The sequence below is a fragment of the Lactuca virosa genome, chromosome 9 (genome assembly GCF_052849685.1).
Source record: "Lactuca virosa cultivar CGN04683 chromosome 9, Lactuca_virosa_CGN04683_v6, whole genome shotgun sequence".
Classification (NCBI taxonomy): Eukaryota; Viridiplantae; Streptophyta; class Magnoliopsida; order Asterales; family Asteraceae; genus Lactuca; species Lactuca virosa.
The window spans coordinates 213622473-213642970 of NC_136434.1; the positions used below are offsets into that span (position 1 = coordinate 213622473).

The 20498-nt window shown below is 32.5% G+C and overlaps 2 long non-coding RNA genes across 3 annotated transcripts; both read left to right on the forward strand.

Annotated features, from left to right (window-relative positions):
- The first annotated feature begins 9924 nt into the window (after positions 1–9924).
- Positions 9925–11642, forward strand: LOC145138524 (uncharacterized). Of its 2 annotated transcripts, XR_013721572.1 has the most exons (3): positions 9925–10260; positions 10379–10487; positions 11076–11642. It is a non-coding gene; the product is annotated as an uncharacterized LOC145138524 (long non-coding RNA). The 2 variants fall into 2 exon arrangements; XR_013721571.1 differs by lacking the exon at positions 9925–10260 and having other exon boundaries at positions 10268–10487.
- Positions 11643–16949: 5307 nt separating this feature from the next.
- LOC145138166 (uncharacterized) lies at positions 16950–18543 on the forward strand. The gene is made up of 3 exons (XR_013721356.1): positions 16950–17063; positions 17639–17696; positions 18030–18543. It is a non-coding gene; the product is annotated as an uncharacterized LOC145138166 (long non-coding RNA).
- The last annotated feature ends 1955 nt before the right edge of the window (positions 18544–20498 follow it).

The following is a 20498-nucleotide window of genomic DNA, read 5'->3' on the forward strand; positions in this document are numbered from 1 at the left end:
TATTTCCTATTAAATCAACCTAAAAGTGTAATAAGATCATACCAAAATTAACCGGATTCTTATGACATAATAATTAAAAAAAATCATAATCATCTCTAATATATAAAAATAATATTTTCCTAATTAGTGTCAATTCCAAAGATAGTTAATTTCTGTTTTGTTAAAGGTACGTAATATCTTTTCCTGTTTATTCGAAAAGTTTCAGAAAAGTAGTTAACCGATTTCATGTAATTTGTGATAAAAAAAATCGAAATATATGAATACATATATTTGATAGAGGAACAAAAAAAGTAATCGAAAAAAATATAAAAAGCGAAAAAAGGTACTGACCTTCTACTACACAACAACGAATGTTTGAAGCAGAGAATGATGATGAAAATTATAAACAATAAGAATGATGTTGTAGGAGAATGTTTGAAGAAAAGCAACAATTGAAAATAAGTGTGAGCTGCAAATTCAATGATGAATCGCAATGTTTTAAAAACCGGTTTTTTAATTGAACCGGTCGGGTGACGTTTTCCGGTTCAACCGGTTTAACCGGTTCTATATTTTTATATGTTTTTAATTATCATGTATACATTGATTACAAAACTTGTCATCTTTTTAGTATTACAAACGTAAATAGAATGCAACAGATAAAAACAATCATTATAGAAGCCAAAATCAAACAAAGTAGCCCAAAACAAACACAAAAATCCATGACTGTCCGGTTCAACCCGGTCCATTCCGGTTCAATTCAGCCGGTTGAACCCGTTTTTTACCAAAACCGGCCAGTTCAATCCAATCAGGAAATTGTAATAAAACCGGTCCAAATCGAACCGTCCTCACCTCCGGTTCCTGGTTCGACCGGTTCAACCAGCCGGTTCGAACCGGTTTTTAAAACACTGATGAATCGTATATGTATGTGATAATTTAAATCTGATTTTTTGGTATTAATGGTTTCCTAATAAAAATAGATTTTATATTAATGGTTTACTAATATAAAAAGATTTATATTAATTGTTGATATTAATGCCTTAATTGAAATGGTTTGTTACTAATATGTTATTAAAGTTGATCATATTAAAACCTTTATAACCGGAAATTCAAGATTTAAAATATGGGAAGATTTTATTGGAATTATATACATTCCATGTCAACGGATGTAAGTTAATTTTGTTTGAAAATTAGAAAGCTTTTATTGGAATTAAATACATTCTATTTGGGGAAGATGATGTCATCAATTTGATCTAAGGATAGAAAACATAGGATTGAAATACAATCAAATGTTCAGATTGTTTAAAATGATGTTATAAAGTTTCTCTTTTAATAATATTTATAGATTAGAGATCGGTAAATTACAAATAAATATTTATAAATAAGTTATAATTAATATTCTGATAATATGGTAGGGTTCAAATTCCGGTCATAACCGCCTCTTTCAAATTCACGCATTTTTCTATATATATATATATATATATATATATATATATATATATATATATATATATATATATATATATATATATATATATATATATATGCCCCTGATGATAACATAATGCGTAAACTTCTTTATTTGTTTTTCAGGGGTCAGTGATGACTGTTTATGAGAGTAAAAACTTAAAGCATTGAGGATTTGAACTTTGAATGATGAAGCCTGTGGAACTGTCTGAATATGCCATAAGTTGTCTAGCAAACATTGTTGGTCTTCTATCAAGTTTACTCCAATCATGGGCCTAAACTTTTTACGTTCATCGAAGCAAATTGGTAAAGTGCAGTTACCAAATGCTATAACGACTTCTCTGTTCTGTGTATATTGTGTATTTTTTGAAGGTCCTGTCCAAAATAATATGCATGTTGAGTATTTTGAGATTGTGGTCTAGATCCTTGCAAGAGGTTATTATGTGATCCTTTGCTAAAAAATCATCACTTGCTAAAAGTCTCGATGAGTACTGTCAATAGAAATCGGTGATCCTGGTTCTGTGTCAATCTGTTCTTCACTGTTCATGATATCTTCTAGTCTCAATAGTGTATCTCCTTCACCGCTGAATGGCAAGAGCATATGCCAATTTTGATGAGACCAAATTTGTAAGTAGTGTCCTTCTGCTAGGAGTTTATAATTTTCCCAACGAAAATTTGCAGGTAGTGAAGGTGTTTTTTGAGCTGTGCATATATCTTCATTTGAAAGATTCTGTAGAATTCCAAAATCTATTTCTTGTTTGCATGATAACTTTTTAAGATAGCCATGTTGTACTGTTCTTTGGGTGATGAAGATCCTTTTTCTAGCAGGTCTGTATGTATGTTCATCCGCTGCTGGAAAAGAAGAAAAAATTTTGCACCCAATAATTGGACTGATGCTGTGAGAGGCGATGTTTCCGGCTGTTAAAATAAAATTTTCTCCTAATTTATTAAGAAGACTTTCTGTGCTGCTATTGAGGCAGAATTCTAAGTAATCTATCATTCCATTGTGATAAAAGTTAATTATTTGTTCTTCTGGCATGTCTGTAGTTTTTAGGTTTATCTATAACAGGAGTATGGGAGTCTCTTCACCTTCATCATTCAATCTTTGGATTACTGTAACTCCTTTATAATTGATTTCTTGAAAAGCAATCTGTACAATCTTCTGCTGTAATTCATATAGAATTGCTGGAAATTCTATACAAATTTTTTGAGACACCATTTGCTCAAATTCTTTAAAGTGATCAAGTACTGGTCTCAACGTTTGTCTCCAAGGGAGATCCAAAATGCGAGCTTTAAAACATTCATAGTTTCTGTATATTGCTGTTTTTAATTATTCATCTTTTTTCTCATTCCTTTGTATAAGCTGTACATTTTTTGCTTCAAGAATTTTTATTTTTTGTTTCAAAATATTATTTTCAATCTGGCTTTGTATATACCGTGTATCTTTTCCAGATTGCATATGTTGTTGTTGTAACTAGTTTAAAAAAGAAAATCAATTTTTTAAACCAGTTTTATTAATTTTACTAGTTTAAAAAAAAACCTTCCTTGTAAGTTTACTCTTCTTGATTTTAATTCTTGTTCATATTATGTTTATGGTTTAACGGTAAACCCGGAAAAAACCGCCATACCCCCTTATAGAAATTGATTTAGATAGAAATATAAATTTATATAACCAACATCAGCTGGATATATTAAACCCCAGAATATTATATCAAACTGGAATGTTAAATGTTAATACAGTATTAATACGAAGTAGTAGAGAAGAAAGTTTAAGGGTAGTAGATAATACAGTAACAATAGACCTATTTTATGCAGAAACAATACAAAAGATAAAACAGTCAAAGAAACATTTCGTACATCTAGGATTAGTTATTATAGGAATAAAAGCTTTAGGAAGAAAAAATTTAGGAACAAAAATATTAGCATTATTATTAGATAAATCATGGAAAACAGATTTAAAAAAGGCAATAATCTCAGGAATGGAAGTAGACTTGAGTCAAAATACTACACTATTTTATTGTACACCTAGAATATTAAAAGATATAAAAGATTTACATAATATTAAAATAACATTACAAACTAAAGGATATGAAAATTATGAAGGTAACAACATAATAATAAGTATAGGAGTTTTAGGAAAAGCAAGTAATAGATCAGGAATGAAATATAAAGTTAATATAGAAGGTATAGTAAATACAATAGCATCAAAATCCATAAAAATGATAGATCCTATAAAAATAGATCCAGAAGATTTAGCAGGATTAGAATGGTCATTAAATGATTTAAAAGAAGAAGAAGATGAAGTTTTAATTCCAAAGAAAAGTTATATATATGAAGGAAGTGATGGTATACAAAGTCTTAGATTTATAAACTTTAAAAAAGAAACAGTAAAACAAAGTGACGAGGAGGAAAATACAGAGTATAGCTTTATGAATATAGAATACGATACTGAACCAATATATGATACAGATAATGAAAAAGAAAGTGAACCGATGAAATTAGGATTTAGCGAATTTGAAAAAGAAGAACATATAGATTATGATTTAAGTATTATAGATTATATAGAAGAAGAAACATATACAAGTTTTAAAACAGAAGAAATTAATAAAACTATTGAACATATTATCAATAGAAAATTTACAGAATTAAATATACAAGACGAGGTAGATGATATGATTATAGAATGCATAACAGATTTAGGATTAACATACGAAGAAAGTTATAATAAATTACAGGAATACTATAATTTACCATTAGTAGAAAATATATCTCAAGGAAAAACTATGTTATCAGATTTTTATAAAAAAGAACAAGGCTTTATGAATAATGATACATATATGACAAATATCAGAAAAAGACCTAAAATGGAATGGAGTGAACCAGGCACTAGTACAGAAGATAGTATAGGACGAGAAATATGGTCACAACCAACAGTTACATATAACGGAGAATCTAGTTATAAAGGAAAAGGTAGCCGATTACCAATTGGAAATATATATAGTGGAAGCATGTTATTATTAGAAAAACAAAAACCACAACTTTGGATGGATGAAATTTTGTCATGGGAACAAGTAGTTGTTAGAATGTGGGAAACTAATAAAAAAGATAGTATTGACATGTTTGCTTATTTAGAAACAACATTAGGTCCAATAGCTTTGGGTATTTGGCAAAGTAAAAAAGCACAAGATCCAGATGAAATTAATAAATTAAAAGCCTTAGGTGATAACCCATATAATTTTACTAGTCAAATAAGAACATTAACTTTAGGGGTAGATCCTGCAAAAAATAATACATTAATACAAGATACAGCTATTAGAAATCTTGAACAATTAAGTATAGCAGATATGAAATATATTAATGAATTCACATTAGATTTTACTAGATTATTATCACAAACTGGGCAAGCAATGGATGATAATTTATGTGATAAATATTTTATAAAACTTCCAGGAGATTTAGGAAGATATATACATGAAACATGGAAACAACAATATGGAGAACAGAAAAACCTAGGAATAGGACCTAGGATCACATATACATTCGCTATATTAGAAGATAAGTGTAAAGAAGTAGCTTTACAAGAACAATTAAAGAAAAATGCTTATGCCTTTTGTAAATCAGCAATTTATACACCTCAAGCATATGGACACTATGAAAGAAAAAAGAAACTACGAAAAAGCACATCATATAAAAAGGGGAATAAACCATACTATAAAAATAAATATGTAAAAAGGCCACAAACAAGAAATTGTAAATGTTTTATCTGTGGTGATGTTAAACATTTAGCTAATAAATGCCCAAATAAAAATAAGAATATAGAAAAAAGCAATTTAATAGAACAAATAGGAGAATATAATATAGAACCTCTAAATTCTGATAATTCTGATAATGAATCAATATACAGTATATATAGTGATAGTGATAATGATAAACATTTAACCAAAATAACATATACATACGTAAATACAGAACAAGAAGAATGTCAACATAATTGGATAAATAAACGAGGAAATAACTATATAAAATGTTATAATTGTGGATATTACCCTAGTATAGAAAAAAGATCACAATGTAATATATGTTTTACAGAAATCTGTTACATATGCCTTAAAAAGTTATATAATTTAGAAATAAATAAAGAAAAAACAGAAAAAGAAAATAAAGGAGTAAAAATCGGATTACAATCGGAAAAGATAGAAAAATTAGAAATAATAGCCGAATTACATAAATTAAAAATACAAACTTTAGAAAATAAAGTAAGTATTTTAGAAGATGTGTTAGATAAAAAGAAAAAGATCAATATTGAGGAAAACGAAGTAAATGAAATAAACCAAATGTCTCAAATAACAAATGAACCTACATTAATACAAACTGATGGATCACCCAACATGATAAACCTACAATGTAGATTATGGTTAGATAATAATAAATTTTTAGATTTAACAGCATTAGTAGATACAGGAGCAACTAAGAGTGTTATATCTTATTATCTAGCACCAAAACCATATCATAAAGAGTTATCATATAAACTAATGACAAGAACAATCGAACACAGATTAATAACTATCACACATTACTTAGAACCAACAGGTATTCAATTTTTAGACTTTGCAGGCAACTATAGTATGAAATATGATATCCCACATGTTAATATCAATCCAGAATATGTAAAATCTAATGATTTTATTCTCGGATTAAATTTTATTTTTGCCTTAAATGGCGCTATCACATTAACACGTAATTTTATCACACTTAGTAAACATATATATAGTTTTCCAACACTTAAATATACCAATACATCAGAGTTTGCGCAAAAGCGTGGTGGACAAGGTAAACTAGACTTTTTAAAACATAATCAAATCAAGACAAATGTTGAAAATGAAACAATTAAGCTATTAACAGAATTTTTAACACATGCGTTAGAAAAAGAGAAAGATATAACCAAAAATATGAATCATCCTATAATTTTACACTTAGAGAAAATTGGACTCATATGAGAAGATATTACAAAATCAAAAGTTAACTATATTTTTAAATTTAAATTAAAAAATCCTGATATTACAATAAGAACAGCAAATATAGAATATAGTCCTTTAGATAAAGAAGAATTTAAAAAACAAATACCAGAAATGATAGAACAGAGATTAATTAGAAAATCGGAAAGTCCACATAGGTCAGCAGCTTTTATAGTAAGAAATCATTCTGAAATAAAAAGAGGAAAAGCTCGAATAGTTTATAATTATAAAAGACTAAATGATAATACAGAAGATGATGGTTACAATATCCCTAATAAAGACTCTTTAATAAACTTGATACAAAAGAAAAAGGTTTTTAGCAAATTTGATTTAAAATCTGGATATAATCAGTTACAGCTTGAAGAACACTTTAAACCATGGACAACATTTACATGTTCTGAAGGACAATATGAATGGAATGTTTTAAGCTTTGGGCTTAAAAATGCTCCATCTATATTTCAAAGGTTTATGGACAGTATTTTTCTAAAATATGATTTTTGCTTAGTATATATTGATGATATTTTGGTTGCCAGTGAAACAGTACAGGAACATGAGAAGCATTTACAGAAAATATTTGAAGAAATAAAAAAGAATGGTATTGTTATTTCTAAAAGAAAAATGGAATTGTTTAGAAGAAAAATATCATTTCTTGGTTTAGAAATAGGAAATGGAAAAATTGAATTACAAAGTCATATATCGACAAAAATTTTAGAATTCCCAGAAAAGTTTGAAAGTCTAAAACAGATACAAGCTTTTTTAGGATTGGTTAATTATGCACGAAAGTTTATTCCTAATCTTTCAAAGTTAGTAGGACCATTATATAGTAAAACAACAAAAAATGGACAAAGACATTTCAACCAAGAAGACATTAAATTAGTTAAAGTAATTAAAGAAGCAGTTAAAAATATTAAATCATTAGAATTACCATTAGTTACTGATTACATAATAATAGAAGTTGATGGATGCAAAGAAGGATGGGGAGCCGTTCTCCTTTGTAAACCCGATAAATATAGCCCAAAAGATACAGAAAAAATATGCTCATATGCTAGTGGAAGCTTTAATAAGACAGGAATGAACTGGACTTCTATAGACTACGAAATACAAGCTTTAATAAATGCTTTAGAAAAATTTAAGATATTTTTACATAAAGAATTTACAGTTAGAACAGATTGTGAAGCTATAGTTCGTTTTATTAAAAATGATCAAAGTAAGAAAATAAATAGAACACGATGGATTAATTTACAAAATACAATACAAGGAAGTGGATATAAAATAAATTTTGAACACATAAAGGGAGAAAATAATGGAATAGCTGATATGCTATCCAGAAATATTAACAGATTATTTTCTGCAGATGGATAGTCGAAACAAAGGAAAGAACAAATTAATACAGCCTACACAGCAAAAAAGGAGTTCCTCTTCCATGAGCATTTCTTCAGAAGAAGATAGAAACACAACATCAACAGAAAAATTATTGGATTCAGCAATAAAAACAGAATATCTACATAAACCCACACAATATATGGAAATAGCAAGTGCTACACATAATAACCTCTTGCAAGGATCTAGACCACAATCTCAAAATACTCAACATGCATATTATTGGACAGGACCTTCAAAAAATACACAATATACATAGAACAGAGAAGTCGTTATAGCATTTGGTAACTGCACTTTACCAATTTGCTTCGATGAACGTAAAAAGTTTAGGCCCATGATTGGAGTAAACTTGACAGAAGACCAACAATGTTTGCTAGACAACTTATGGCATATTCAGACAGTTCCACAGGCTTCATCATTCAAAGTTCAAATCCTCAATGCTTTAAGTTTTTACTTTCATAAACAGTCATCACTGACCCCTGAAAAACAAATAAAGAAGTTTACGCATTATGTTATCATCAGGGGCACTAAAGTTGGGATTTTTAATAATTGGGCAACAGTCATAAAATATATAGAGTGTCAAAATCCCCTTTACAAGGGATGTTGTAGCTTCCAGGAAGCTATGAATATTGCTCGAGAACATTTTGGGTTAAACAGTTTTTTCATAGAACCCGAACAGGTGAAAACATTTTCAGAAATAGCAAAAACTAGTGCAGAGCAAATGATTAAAGCTCAAGAAGAAATTATTGCTAAGTTACAACAACAACTTATGCAATCTGGAAAAGATACACGGTATATACAAAGCCAGATTGAAAATAATATTTTGAAACAAAAAATAAAAATTCTTGAAGCAAAAAATGTACAGCTTATACAAAGAAATGAGAAAAAAGATGAAAAATTAAAAACAGCAATATACAGAAACTATGAATGTTTTAAAGCTCGCATTTTGGATCTCCCTTGGAGACAAACGTTGAGACCAGTACTTGATCAGTTTAAAGAATTTGAGCAAATGGTGTCTCAAAAAATTTGTATAGAATTTCCAGCAATTCTATATGAATTACAGCAGAAGATTGTACAGATTGCTTTTCAAGAAATCAATTATAAAGGAGTTACAGTAATCCAAAGATTGAATGATGAAGGTGAAGAGACTCCCATACTCCTGTTACAGATAAACCTAAAAACTACAGACATGCCAGAAGAACAGATAATTAACTTTTATCACAATGGAATGATAGATTACTTAGAATTCTGCCTCAATAGCAGCACAAAAAATCTTCTTAATAAATTAGGAGAAAATTTTATTTTAACAGCCGGAAACATCGCCTCTCACAGCATCAGTCCAATTATTGGGTGCAAAATTTTTTCTTCTTTTCCAGCAGCGGATGAACATACATACAGACCTGCTAGAAAAAGGATCTTCATCACCCAAAGAACAGTACAACATGGCTATCTTAAAAAGTTATCATGCAAACAAGAAATAGATTTTGGAATTCTACAGAATCTTTCAAATGAAGATATATGCACAGCTCAAAAAACACCTTCACTACCTGCAAATTTTCGTTGGGAAAATTATAAACTCCTAGCAGAAGGACACTACTTACAAATTTGGTCTCATCAAAATTGGCATATGCTCTTGCCATTCAGCGGTGAAGGAGATACACTATTGAGACTAGAAGATATCATGAACAGTGAAGAACAGATTGACACAGAACCAGGATCACCGATTTCTATTGACAGTACTCATCGAGACTTTTAGCAAGTGATGATTTTTTAGCAAAAGGTACAAAGTGATAAGTTTGAGCAAATTTAAGGGCCATTTGTGAAAATAAGACAAGACATGACAAGTTCAAGGGCAATTTATGAAATTATAATTGTTATATAGAATTATTAGAGTTGTCGTTTAGAATCATTATTTTCTATTTTATGTAGGTGTGCAATCGTTTTCTACTTTATGTAGGTGTGCAAGTCATTTTCTACTTTATGTATTTTCAAGTGTCTGTCTATTGAATTGTAATTCTTACGCTACCCTTTGCCTATTTAAAGGGTTGTAAACGATTGTAAAAATCATCGAAATCTCATACGAATAAAATTTTTGTTGTTATTAATTCTCTCATGTCTCTCTAAATACTTTCTTTCCGATTCTCTTAGCCTATCTCTTATGTTCCTAGTTCTTTCAAACACTTCATATTATATCCCTTATACATAAAAAAAAAAAAAAAGCTGCTACAATTCGGTTGCTTCTCCCCTCGTAACCTTCCTTGTAAGTTTACTCTTCTTGATTTTAATTCTTGTTCATATTATGTTTATGGTTTAACGGTAAACCCGGAAAAAACCGCCGTACCCCTACGGGTCAGTAAGAAGAAGCTTCACCGCGAACACACAGTCGGCATCGTCTCTCTCTGCTCTCGTCGCTATCGAATAGGTATGGAATCGTCACTTCCATCTTTATGTTCTTTATTTTCCATGAAAATGCTGCGAACATGAACACGATGTAGAAACCTGGCAACATAATTCTCTCTTCTTTCATCTTCACTCTTCAGATATCGTTGTTCACTTGTTGCACACTTTGAAGGTTTGCAGGCACCGTATCTGCTGTAATCGTCCATCGCCTACTCCTCCACAAGAGGTATTCACTCATCAGCTTACCAGGTATTATTATTATTATTATTCACATCACATCATTCCTTTTTTCAATTCGATCTTCTCGTTTCATGTTTTTGTTTCTCTTTCAAATATGTGCTGAACGGTGAATTGATTTCTATGTTTGAATGTTTAATTACATGTTTGTTGATTTCATAAAATCGGACCTCAATTTCATCTGTTCTGCTACAGAGTACAGATCACATTATACACATTACATCGTTCCTTGTTTCAATTCGATCTTCTTGTTTCCTGTTGTCGTTTCTCTATCATTGATGTGCTGAACAATGAATTGCTATTTAGGCGTACATGTTTAGTTATCTGTTTGTTGATTTTATAAAATCAGATCTCAATTTCCTTCAATCTGCAACAGAGTACTGCTCACATTTAGGGTTTTACTAACATCTGCACAGATATGGAATAACTTTGTCCACATAGATCAATCATTCTCAGTTTCACCATTTATGACTCATCTTTCAAGGCAGCAGCTTCTTCTATGTCATCATCTTTTGTGTTCCTGATTAGTGTCTTACTATCTTTTATGCTTCACTCAGATTTTCATGGAAGTAACAGTTGAAACTTCAATTCTTAAACCAGGATGGGAACTACTGCGATGACCCCTGGATTCATATTTTACATAAGTGCGATCTATCAGGACTTGCAAACATTCGCATGACTAATGAGTTCTTGTTGTTCATCATACCTGCCCTAACTTCCCAATATATCTCCATGGCTGTTAAGATTGTTGAAATGAGTGTGGGACCCACAACCTGGAAAAAGCTTGAGGAGCATGCAAACAAGGCAACACGTGTAAAAGCAATCATTGAGTTGATAGCAGTTCATCAAATATGTGTTATGGTGGTAAGTGACAAACCCTATTGGATGAGGTTTGCTGTTTTCTGGACAAGCATTGGGAATGGTTTTCATGCATGTAAGCTTCTGGATGTGGTCAAAAGAGGTAAAACAGACCAAGTAGAGAAGGGTGGATTGTCTGCAGTAAAGAATCAAGTATGATTGATGATGATTAAGAGGTATGTTTAATGTTCTTCTACTATTGCTATTGAGTTTTTTGTTTGAAGTTTGAACATTTGACTAGACCAAATTGTGTGAATAATTCACAACCTACTTGTTGCTGGAAATGACATTCAGTTTTTGATTTGCTTCCATTTTAGTCAACTAAAATCATGGATAACAATATTTTTGTCAACACAAGTTTTTAACAAGAGTGGAAAGTATTATTAATTGTTGTTTTCTGTTGATAGTATATTTTTGTCAAGACACAATGATTTTACTTCTTCATATTGGTTGTGAGAATGTGTGGTACATGACTTCGTTAATCAAGGTTGTACTAGTCAATCGGTCAAGTAGGTTATAGGGACTAATCTGCCTAGATAGGGATTAATCAAGGACCTAAATTATAAAATAATTTATCTATAAAAAAAATATCATCAATATTAAGTAAATAACCATAAAAGGTCATATTCATGTATTTATGTAACACTAATACGATGAGAGAGATATAGATAGAGACAGATGTGAGAGGGAAGAGAGATGAGAGAAGAGAGAAGCATGTTATTATTAGGTATTAGTATATTAGTATATTAGATTCCGATCAATCTTGTTTTTTATTGTTATTATTGACTTTTTTTTTATATTCTTTAAATTTTGACAGTTTAAACGGATTTTTCTTAAATTTGACTGAGTGCATGGCTACCATGCATCTAGGTGACGGATAATTGGCCTGCGTCACTGCGTGTAACATATTATTCAAAAGTTTCAAATTTAGTCATAGAAAACTATTTAATCATTTGATAACATATTTACCATTAAATCCTATTTACCTTGTAATTGTTTTTAACCTAATCTAATTTGTAATTGGCAAATATTTTTCAATGTATAAAATTGTGTTTAAATCTCGACAAAAACGTTATTTTATTTTTCTATATTATATAAAATATTCATACTTTAAAAAGTAATTTATTTTATTCAAGGATAAAATTTATTAGTAAAAGTACGAGTAAGTTACAAATCTACTTCCTATTATATTATATAGATAGAGGTGTTTGTTTGTTTGTTTGTTTTTTTTTTCTTTTTTTGGGCCGGGTTAATCGGTTACTCTTTGTTTGGAAAAATAATGGATACCCAAACTGAATTACTCTTTGGGTTTTGGGTTGGGTTGGATAGTTTTAGATATACTTGAATTTCTAATTTAAAAAACAAAAGTAATTTTAAGCACTCATTTTCTATAACTAACATTGATATTTTTTTCTTGGTGTCATATAAAAATCGTATTAATATTTCATGGTTTATATATTTTTATAAACTGTGCTTGGTTCCTGCTCTTGTGTTTCAATCAATTTGTAATTACTTAAATATTTCATGTTTTATATTGTTCAAGCTTCGTTTGGGATTATACTAAATGAAATGTTATCTTAGTGTGATTTAATTAAGTCATATTTGTACTACCGTATGTTTGGAATTTAGTTTAGTTTCGTACCACAATCTATTTAAAAAGAGACGTGATATTTATATTCAGTAGTCCAACGTGGAAGGATTAGAAACGCTTAAAATATTATAAAGGCCCAAATATGTGAAAGTATTAAAAAGTCCCTTAACTAGTCCAACGTGAGTTTTAGAAAAATTCAGGATATTCATATAACCCGATTTATAAAAAATTTCATCTCATCATCTCTTATAATGGAAGACGGCTTCTCTATTAAATTTTAGTAATAGAAAAAAATTAATACAATAACTATTGGATCCCCCCACCTATGAAAAGTAAAATACCCATATGTTAAATAGTTTTCTAGGACTAAATTTGTTATGAAAAGTAAAATACCCATCAGCAAAATCAACTACATAAAACAACAAAAAAACGAGGCCAAACAAGCTCATAAAGAGAACATAAATTTAAAGAAACATAAGCAACACAAACAACACATAACACAGAGACGAGGGAAGAAACAAATCTTTGGATGGAAAGTCGAGATGAGTGCTCAATAGTGATATCTTCATTCTTTTGAAGGAGGTAGCAAATGACCTTAGACCGGAGGGTATGGGTGGGGAGTTTACCTCACTTTTTGTGGGTCACACCACCATTTCTCTCACTTTCCTTTCCCTCACCCAAACCCAAGGAATGGGTGGGAAGCTTCCCTCACTATTTTGTTTTTTTTTTAAATAAAATTAATTCTTTTTTATGATTTATAATTTTTAAATTAATAATAAACATAAAATTTAATTAAAAATAAAAAGCATTTCATTAATTAAAATAAAATTTACATTAAACCTAATATTTAAATAAGTAGAAAACTAAAAAAAAAAAAAAAACGCAAACAAAAAATCAAACAAACCACAACATAGAATCCTAATTTTAAAAAAACCAAAATACGTCACTCAGAATCATCATCCTCGTCATCGACCTCATCGTCTTCATCATTCTCCCGAACGTCACTTTCATCATCGGAATCTTCGCTCTCGACGAACATATCAGAATCCTCGTCTGATTCGTCAAACAAATCATCGTGAGAAAACTCTATCGGGGGCTGAATATGAGCCTTATAAATGTGCTCCACCAAATCAGCACGAAGGGCGTGATGAATGTCGTGATTGTGTACTTCTCTTCTATTCGCCCTATACTCTTGTGTACCAACGGCTACTCCTTCGACATTTGGCAAAAATTCATTTTCGTTGTACTGACATATCGTTCTTCCTTCGTCTTCAAGAATCATATTATGCAATATGATACATGCATACATTACGTGTTGTAACCTTTTCACTTCATATGATCTTGCCCCGACTGCTAGTACTTGCCAACGTCTCTTAAGTACACCAAATGTTCGCTCCACATCCTTCCTAGCTGACTCTTGTGCATCTTTAAACTTTTTCCTTTTCGGGTCGTTAGGACATGCAAACGATTTCACAAAAACAGAAAAGGAATGATATATACCGTCAGTAAGATAGTATCCACACTTATATGCTATCCTATTTGCTTGAAAAGGTACATCGTGCGACTTTCCAAGGTAGATATCGTTGAATACCAGCGACTGGTCTAGCACATTGATGTCATTATTTGCACCAACTGGACCAAAGAATGCATGCCATATCCAAAGATCATGTGATGCGATAGCCTCTAGAACGATCGTCGGCTCTTTGTGGTCGCCTCTCATGTACTGACCACGCCATGCGTTGGGGCATAATGACCAACCCCAATGCATGCAATCGATACTACCAAGCATTCCAGGGAATCCATGCTTGCCTTCATGCACCGTGTACAATTGGTGGATATCGTTCATAGTTGGTTTCTGCAAATATCGTTGCCCATAAACCAAACAGATCGCTTTGCAGAACTTGTACACACACTCCCGCACGGTACGCTCTGACATCCTAAAATACTCGTCTCATCTGTCTGCGCCCATGCCGTATGCTAACTGACGAATTGCAGCCGTGCATTTTTGAATTGGAGAGAAACCTTTTATCTGTCTCGCATCCATTTTCCATTGGAAATATGGTAAGCGACCTTCCAAATCGCCAACAATACGTAAGAATAGTTCCTTCCTCATCCGGAATCGACGTCGAAACTTTACAGCGTAGATGACGTCATCTGCACAGTAATCTTCTATAAGACGATCGTATCCGGCTTCGCGCTTTCTATGCAACCGCGACTTTCTTGGTTTAGATCGTGCACGTGATGTTTCGCTTAGTCGGTTTTGAAAGTATGCAACCGTTTTCGCCATGACGGAACCGATAAACTTAGCCTCCTCTAGAGCCGTCGAATCGGATAATGAAGATGATGACATTTGGATTAATATTTTTTGGAGAGAATAAGAAGGTATGAGTTAAAAAAATGGTTGGATGTTGTGGTATTTATAGTGTGATAAAAGAATAAAAAAATTATATATATATATATATATATATATATATATATATATATATATATATTAACGGTTATATAGTCGTTGAATCAAAAAAGGAAAAAAAAAAGAAAAAAAAAATTAAACAACCAATAGGAAGAGGAGTGAGAACGCGGCATCCCCACCCCCACCCTCCTCCCCGCGCCCCCTTCCCCGCACCGACGGTGCGGTGTTCCGCACTGCGGGACTCTTCCCACGGCCTTCCCGCATACGATACCGTCTGACCTTAGCAACATTTAGGGAGGGCCCATGAATCAGGCTCAAGAGTCTCGAACTCTTAAGGTCTTCCCTTATTCTTAAGTATCTTATTGTTTCATTTGACCTACATATGGTAGACGATACCTGTACAAACTAATATACGAATGATAAACCAAATTGTCCTACCTTTTGTGGTTTGCTAGAAGGTATTGATGATGTCGATCTATTTGTTGGGAACATTGTTGAGATTCATTTTGGTTCTCCCACAAGCCTTTGGAAACTATAGATATAACACAAACATTGGCAAGGGTAATGGTGATCAGTTGTTCATTCATACAGACTCCATGGTTGTATTGATTGTTGGAAAGAGTGTGGAACCCTGGGAAAAGGTCGAGAAGCATGCAAATAAGGTTATACGTATTCCAATTGTCTATGTGGCGATAGCTATTCATAAATGATCCTATGTTATGTCCTCGTCGAGCCAACACCCACCTGCCTAAATCTCATGACAAACTATGGTTTTATTGATTGTTTGAAGGAGGGTGGAACCCATATTCTCTATGGTTTTATTGATTGTTTGAAGGAGGGTGGAACCCAGATTCTGGGAAAAGGTCGAGAAACATGCAAATAGGGTTATATGAATTCCAATTGTCAATTTGGCGATAGCTATTCATAAATGTTCCTATGATATCTCCTTGTCGAGCCGACTATCATCTTCCTAAATTTCGTGACAAACTAAATGCATATGCAAAAATCTTTGGTGATTTTCATTCTGATTTAAAGTGTGATGATGGTATCAATGATGATGTCATTAGAAATAATGATTTTGGTAATTAGACGTACTTGCTTTTGATGTTGTAACATACCAAAATTTTCATGGTAGGGTTGGACTAGACCAACAATCAAAACACATTGCTTCACTAACATATGATGTTTTTTCAGTCATTTAGGATCGTTAAGAAGTAGAATTACGTTTTCTATGTTAATAATTATTATTTTATGTGTCTGAATTTTTTTAGTTGACAATAGCATACCTTTTACCTTCTAAAAACAAATATCATGGTCCCCAAATGCTGATCTAAAACAACTTAACACACGATGTATAAAATTATAAGTACACAGGGTCTTGATTTTTGATCCTGAACTTCTATTGAGATAACTAGGTTATAGATAAGTTTATTATCAACTAGGTTATAGATAAGTTTATTATCGATTTAATTTTGGAGTAAGTTACTTACAACAATTCCAAATAACCCAAGTTTAATAACCGAGAAGATGGATTTTAAAAAGAAGTATCAACGAATGATTTCGAAGAGAAAAAAAAAGGCAGAAGAAATTGTATATATATAATTTTTTTGCTATTTCCGTACATTAATTCCAGAAAATAACAATTCTCCTTCTTCAATCTTCACTACAAAACTGCCATTCTTTCTCCCTCTTTTGCTACAACAGTATATTATAGGCAAGGTTTTTGAAGGTACGTATACTCTCGTCTTCATCTCTCCCACTCCTTCTCGAACCTTCTTCTCCTCTTCTGTTACCGGTAAGACCACCCACCGCCGTCCGCCGCCACTCTCTCTTTTCCCCCTAACCCTTTACCCTTTTGCTGTTAACCTGAACCATCACAGCCCCAACGCGCCGCTGATACCCACAAACCACTACCACCGTAAAACCCTAAACACAACCATCAGTCTCACTCCATATCTCTCACCACAATCCCTACACCGCCGCCGGCAAGCTATACCACCACCGGTTCACAAAACCAAATCCCAACTCCCACCGTTTGGCCATCCACAACCCTACTTGCTGAAAATCTCATCTATTCCGCCTTCCTGTGCGAACCCTCCCTCTCCCTCTTTCTCGCCGGAGAACACCAGATGCTTTCTATCAGTCAGTCCCACCACCATCACCACCACCAACTGAAACCTCTCTCTGTGTCTGTGTGTTCCCTTCTCTGCTACAAAAATCCCGAAAAACAATTCCCCGGTTTACTCTTTGAAATCCGTTGTTAGATTAACGTTTTAATCCTACATTTCTTTTCAATTCTTGCAGGTTTGAGTCTCACTTGAGGATCGCATTGGATTACAACAAAGTTTTTGGGCATCATCAGGTACAATTTCATCCTTCTAATTCCATACTGACGTTTGGGAATTGTGAGTTTTTGTGTCCAGTTTGTTGAAAATTGATTGTATTGTTGTGGGACTTTAGGAGCACATAGTGCACTGATGTTTGTTGAAATTTCAAATTCATCTACACTTACCACATTTACAGAAACTTTGATTCATGAAATTATTTAATCACAGTGTCACGAATCTTTTCTTTGTTGGATCAAAGTTGAATTTTGTTGACTTGTCATTTATGTTTACATTTCATCTAACACCAAGTTACATGATGTTTGGTTTAGATATGGGAACTAATAATGGTTGAATGGTTTAATTAGCAGGATGGATAATCAGAATACTTTGGCGATGATAGCTGGAGGCATGGTGTACAACAGTGTGATATGTCTTTTATGGTTTCCAGGAGGACTTGCAAACATTGGGAAGACAGCTGGTGATTGGGTGTTTCTCCATGCAGACTTGGTAGCTCTGTATATCTCCATGGCTGTATTGGTTGCTGGAATGACTGTGGGACCCACATTCTGGAAAAAGATGGAGAAGCTTGCAAGGAAAGCCATGGGTATTGCAATTGTTGCTATGGCTATAGCTGCGCACCACATTATTCTTATGGTGGTTGGAGACGACTACTGGTTGAGGCTTTTTGTTAACGGTCGGGCATTCTGTTCATGGTTCTCACTTGTGTATCCATCTTCATTCTAAACTCTTAAGTATGGGATTAGGGGGAGGTAGAAGTAGAACTTTAAATGGGTGGGCATCAAAAGTCAAGTATTGATATTCTTCTAACATTTGACTAGAGCAAGCTTTGTGAATAACAAGTAACAACCTACTTTTATCCTATTCATGTTTTAGGAATTTTTGTGGAATTGATATTGATGGTCAACTTTTGATATTCTTCCATTTTAGTCGACCAATTATCGAAAAACATGCTTGTTTATAAAGTTTATGGGGACAGGTCGGGTTGGGAAATATGATACTGTTTTCACTTCCCACTCGGAACCTACTCCTAGTTTCTAACTATTTCCCTTGAGGTGGGCATCGTCTATAACAATCAATCGTCGCAAGCTTCTACGAAACATTTGAATACATATGAGATTGGTTACAAGAGTTATTAAGATTAAAAAAAAAAAACTAACACTCTAGATGTCATAATGAAAGTGAATCTTTTTACACTACCAGTAATACTCTCCACGTTAGACACCACGAGCCACGAACCCACATCGGGGTACATGCGACGACCGGAAGAGAGAGAGAAAGAGAGAGAGAGAGAGATGCCTAAGAGTGAAGAAAAAACGGATTGGTTGTCCGCCTCCGTGCTTGTCACCACAAATCACCACGACCACGAGCCACCACGAATTGGCGGGATAGTGTGCACGGTCGTGGTCTGTGACCACGTCGACAACAGACATTTTCGTTGCCGGTATACCGGACGGCCTTATGCAACCAACACCAACAAATAATATAGCTATAACCAATACTTTTCATCCATCTTTATGTGTCATAGCACCCTCTAGACGTAGATGTGGAAAACTATAGATTGGATCTGATTTAGATGATGTCATTTGCGATTTGACAATGATCTGATCCGGTTTGAATTTGGTTTTCCCCAAACAGTTTTGGACCGGTTTGATTTAAATTTTATAATTTGGTTTTGGAAAATGTTGCTACCTAAACGCTAACTTATCATCACAATCACACCATATTGAACTAGATATGCCCACCACATTACACCTTCATTTTCAATAAAAAGAATAAAGAAATTAAAATATTGGATTTCAATTAAATTTAAAACATCATAGGAAAATTCCATAGTAGGGAAAATGTTAAATTAATTTAAATAAAAGAGAAAATTGCATAGTAGGAAAAATGTTACATTAATATCAATTGACATGTTTGATAGGGATTATAGATGTATGGACGCGGTTCAATATGTGGACTCGGTCCATAAAAAACACCTAACTCGGTCCTTGCATTTTATTTGATGGACCGAGAAAAAAAAACAAAAATCGACGTTGCCCTACCACAGTTGCGATCGAGGTTTGATTTCATCCTCTCCCTCCGATAACCCCCCCCCCCCCCCCCCCCCCGGACGAAGCAGCTAGAGTTCCAGTCGCGATAAAAAACAAGAGAGTAGCAATTGTGATCAACAGCAACAACATCAATAGGTATCAATTTTATTTTTTTGTTCTTATTTTTCTGTATTCATCAACAGCGAGCATGCATGTTATTTCTAATTCAATTTCTATGTTCTTGATTCATCAACGTGCGATTAAAAAATTCTGGTCGTAAGATGCACAAACTTTTATTAAATATTAGTATATCGCAATCTCATACGAAATATATATTTAAAACAATTCAGTTATACATGCATTTATTGATATATGCCTGTTTGCTTTTATAGTTAAATAATCAATTTTAACACGAGAATCAATATTTTCTAATGCAATTTCTATGTTCTTGATTCATCAACGTGCTATTGAGGTTTTACTTTTTTGTCCTTATTTATAATTCAATTTTTCATGCTTTTGATTCTTAAAATCTAGACTTTAAGCTTTCATGGGAGCATGCATGTTATTTTTGGCATTACCCCATTATGAACTTGTAAACTGTAATGCCCGTGTTTCTAGGCTAGGCATTAATATTGACATGATAATCTAGGTTAACCTTTGTGACTCATTTTGGAGAAATGAAAAGGAATTATGTGAAAATTATGTGTTTTATGTGTTTTACGCTTAATTATTAGGATTTAATTAATTAAGATTAAAAATGAGCGTCGAAAATAAATATTAGATAAA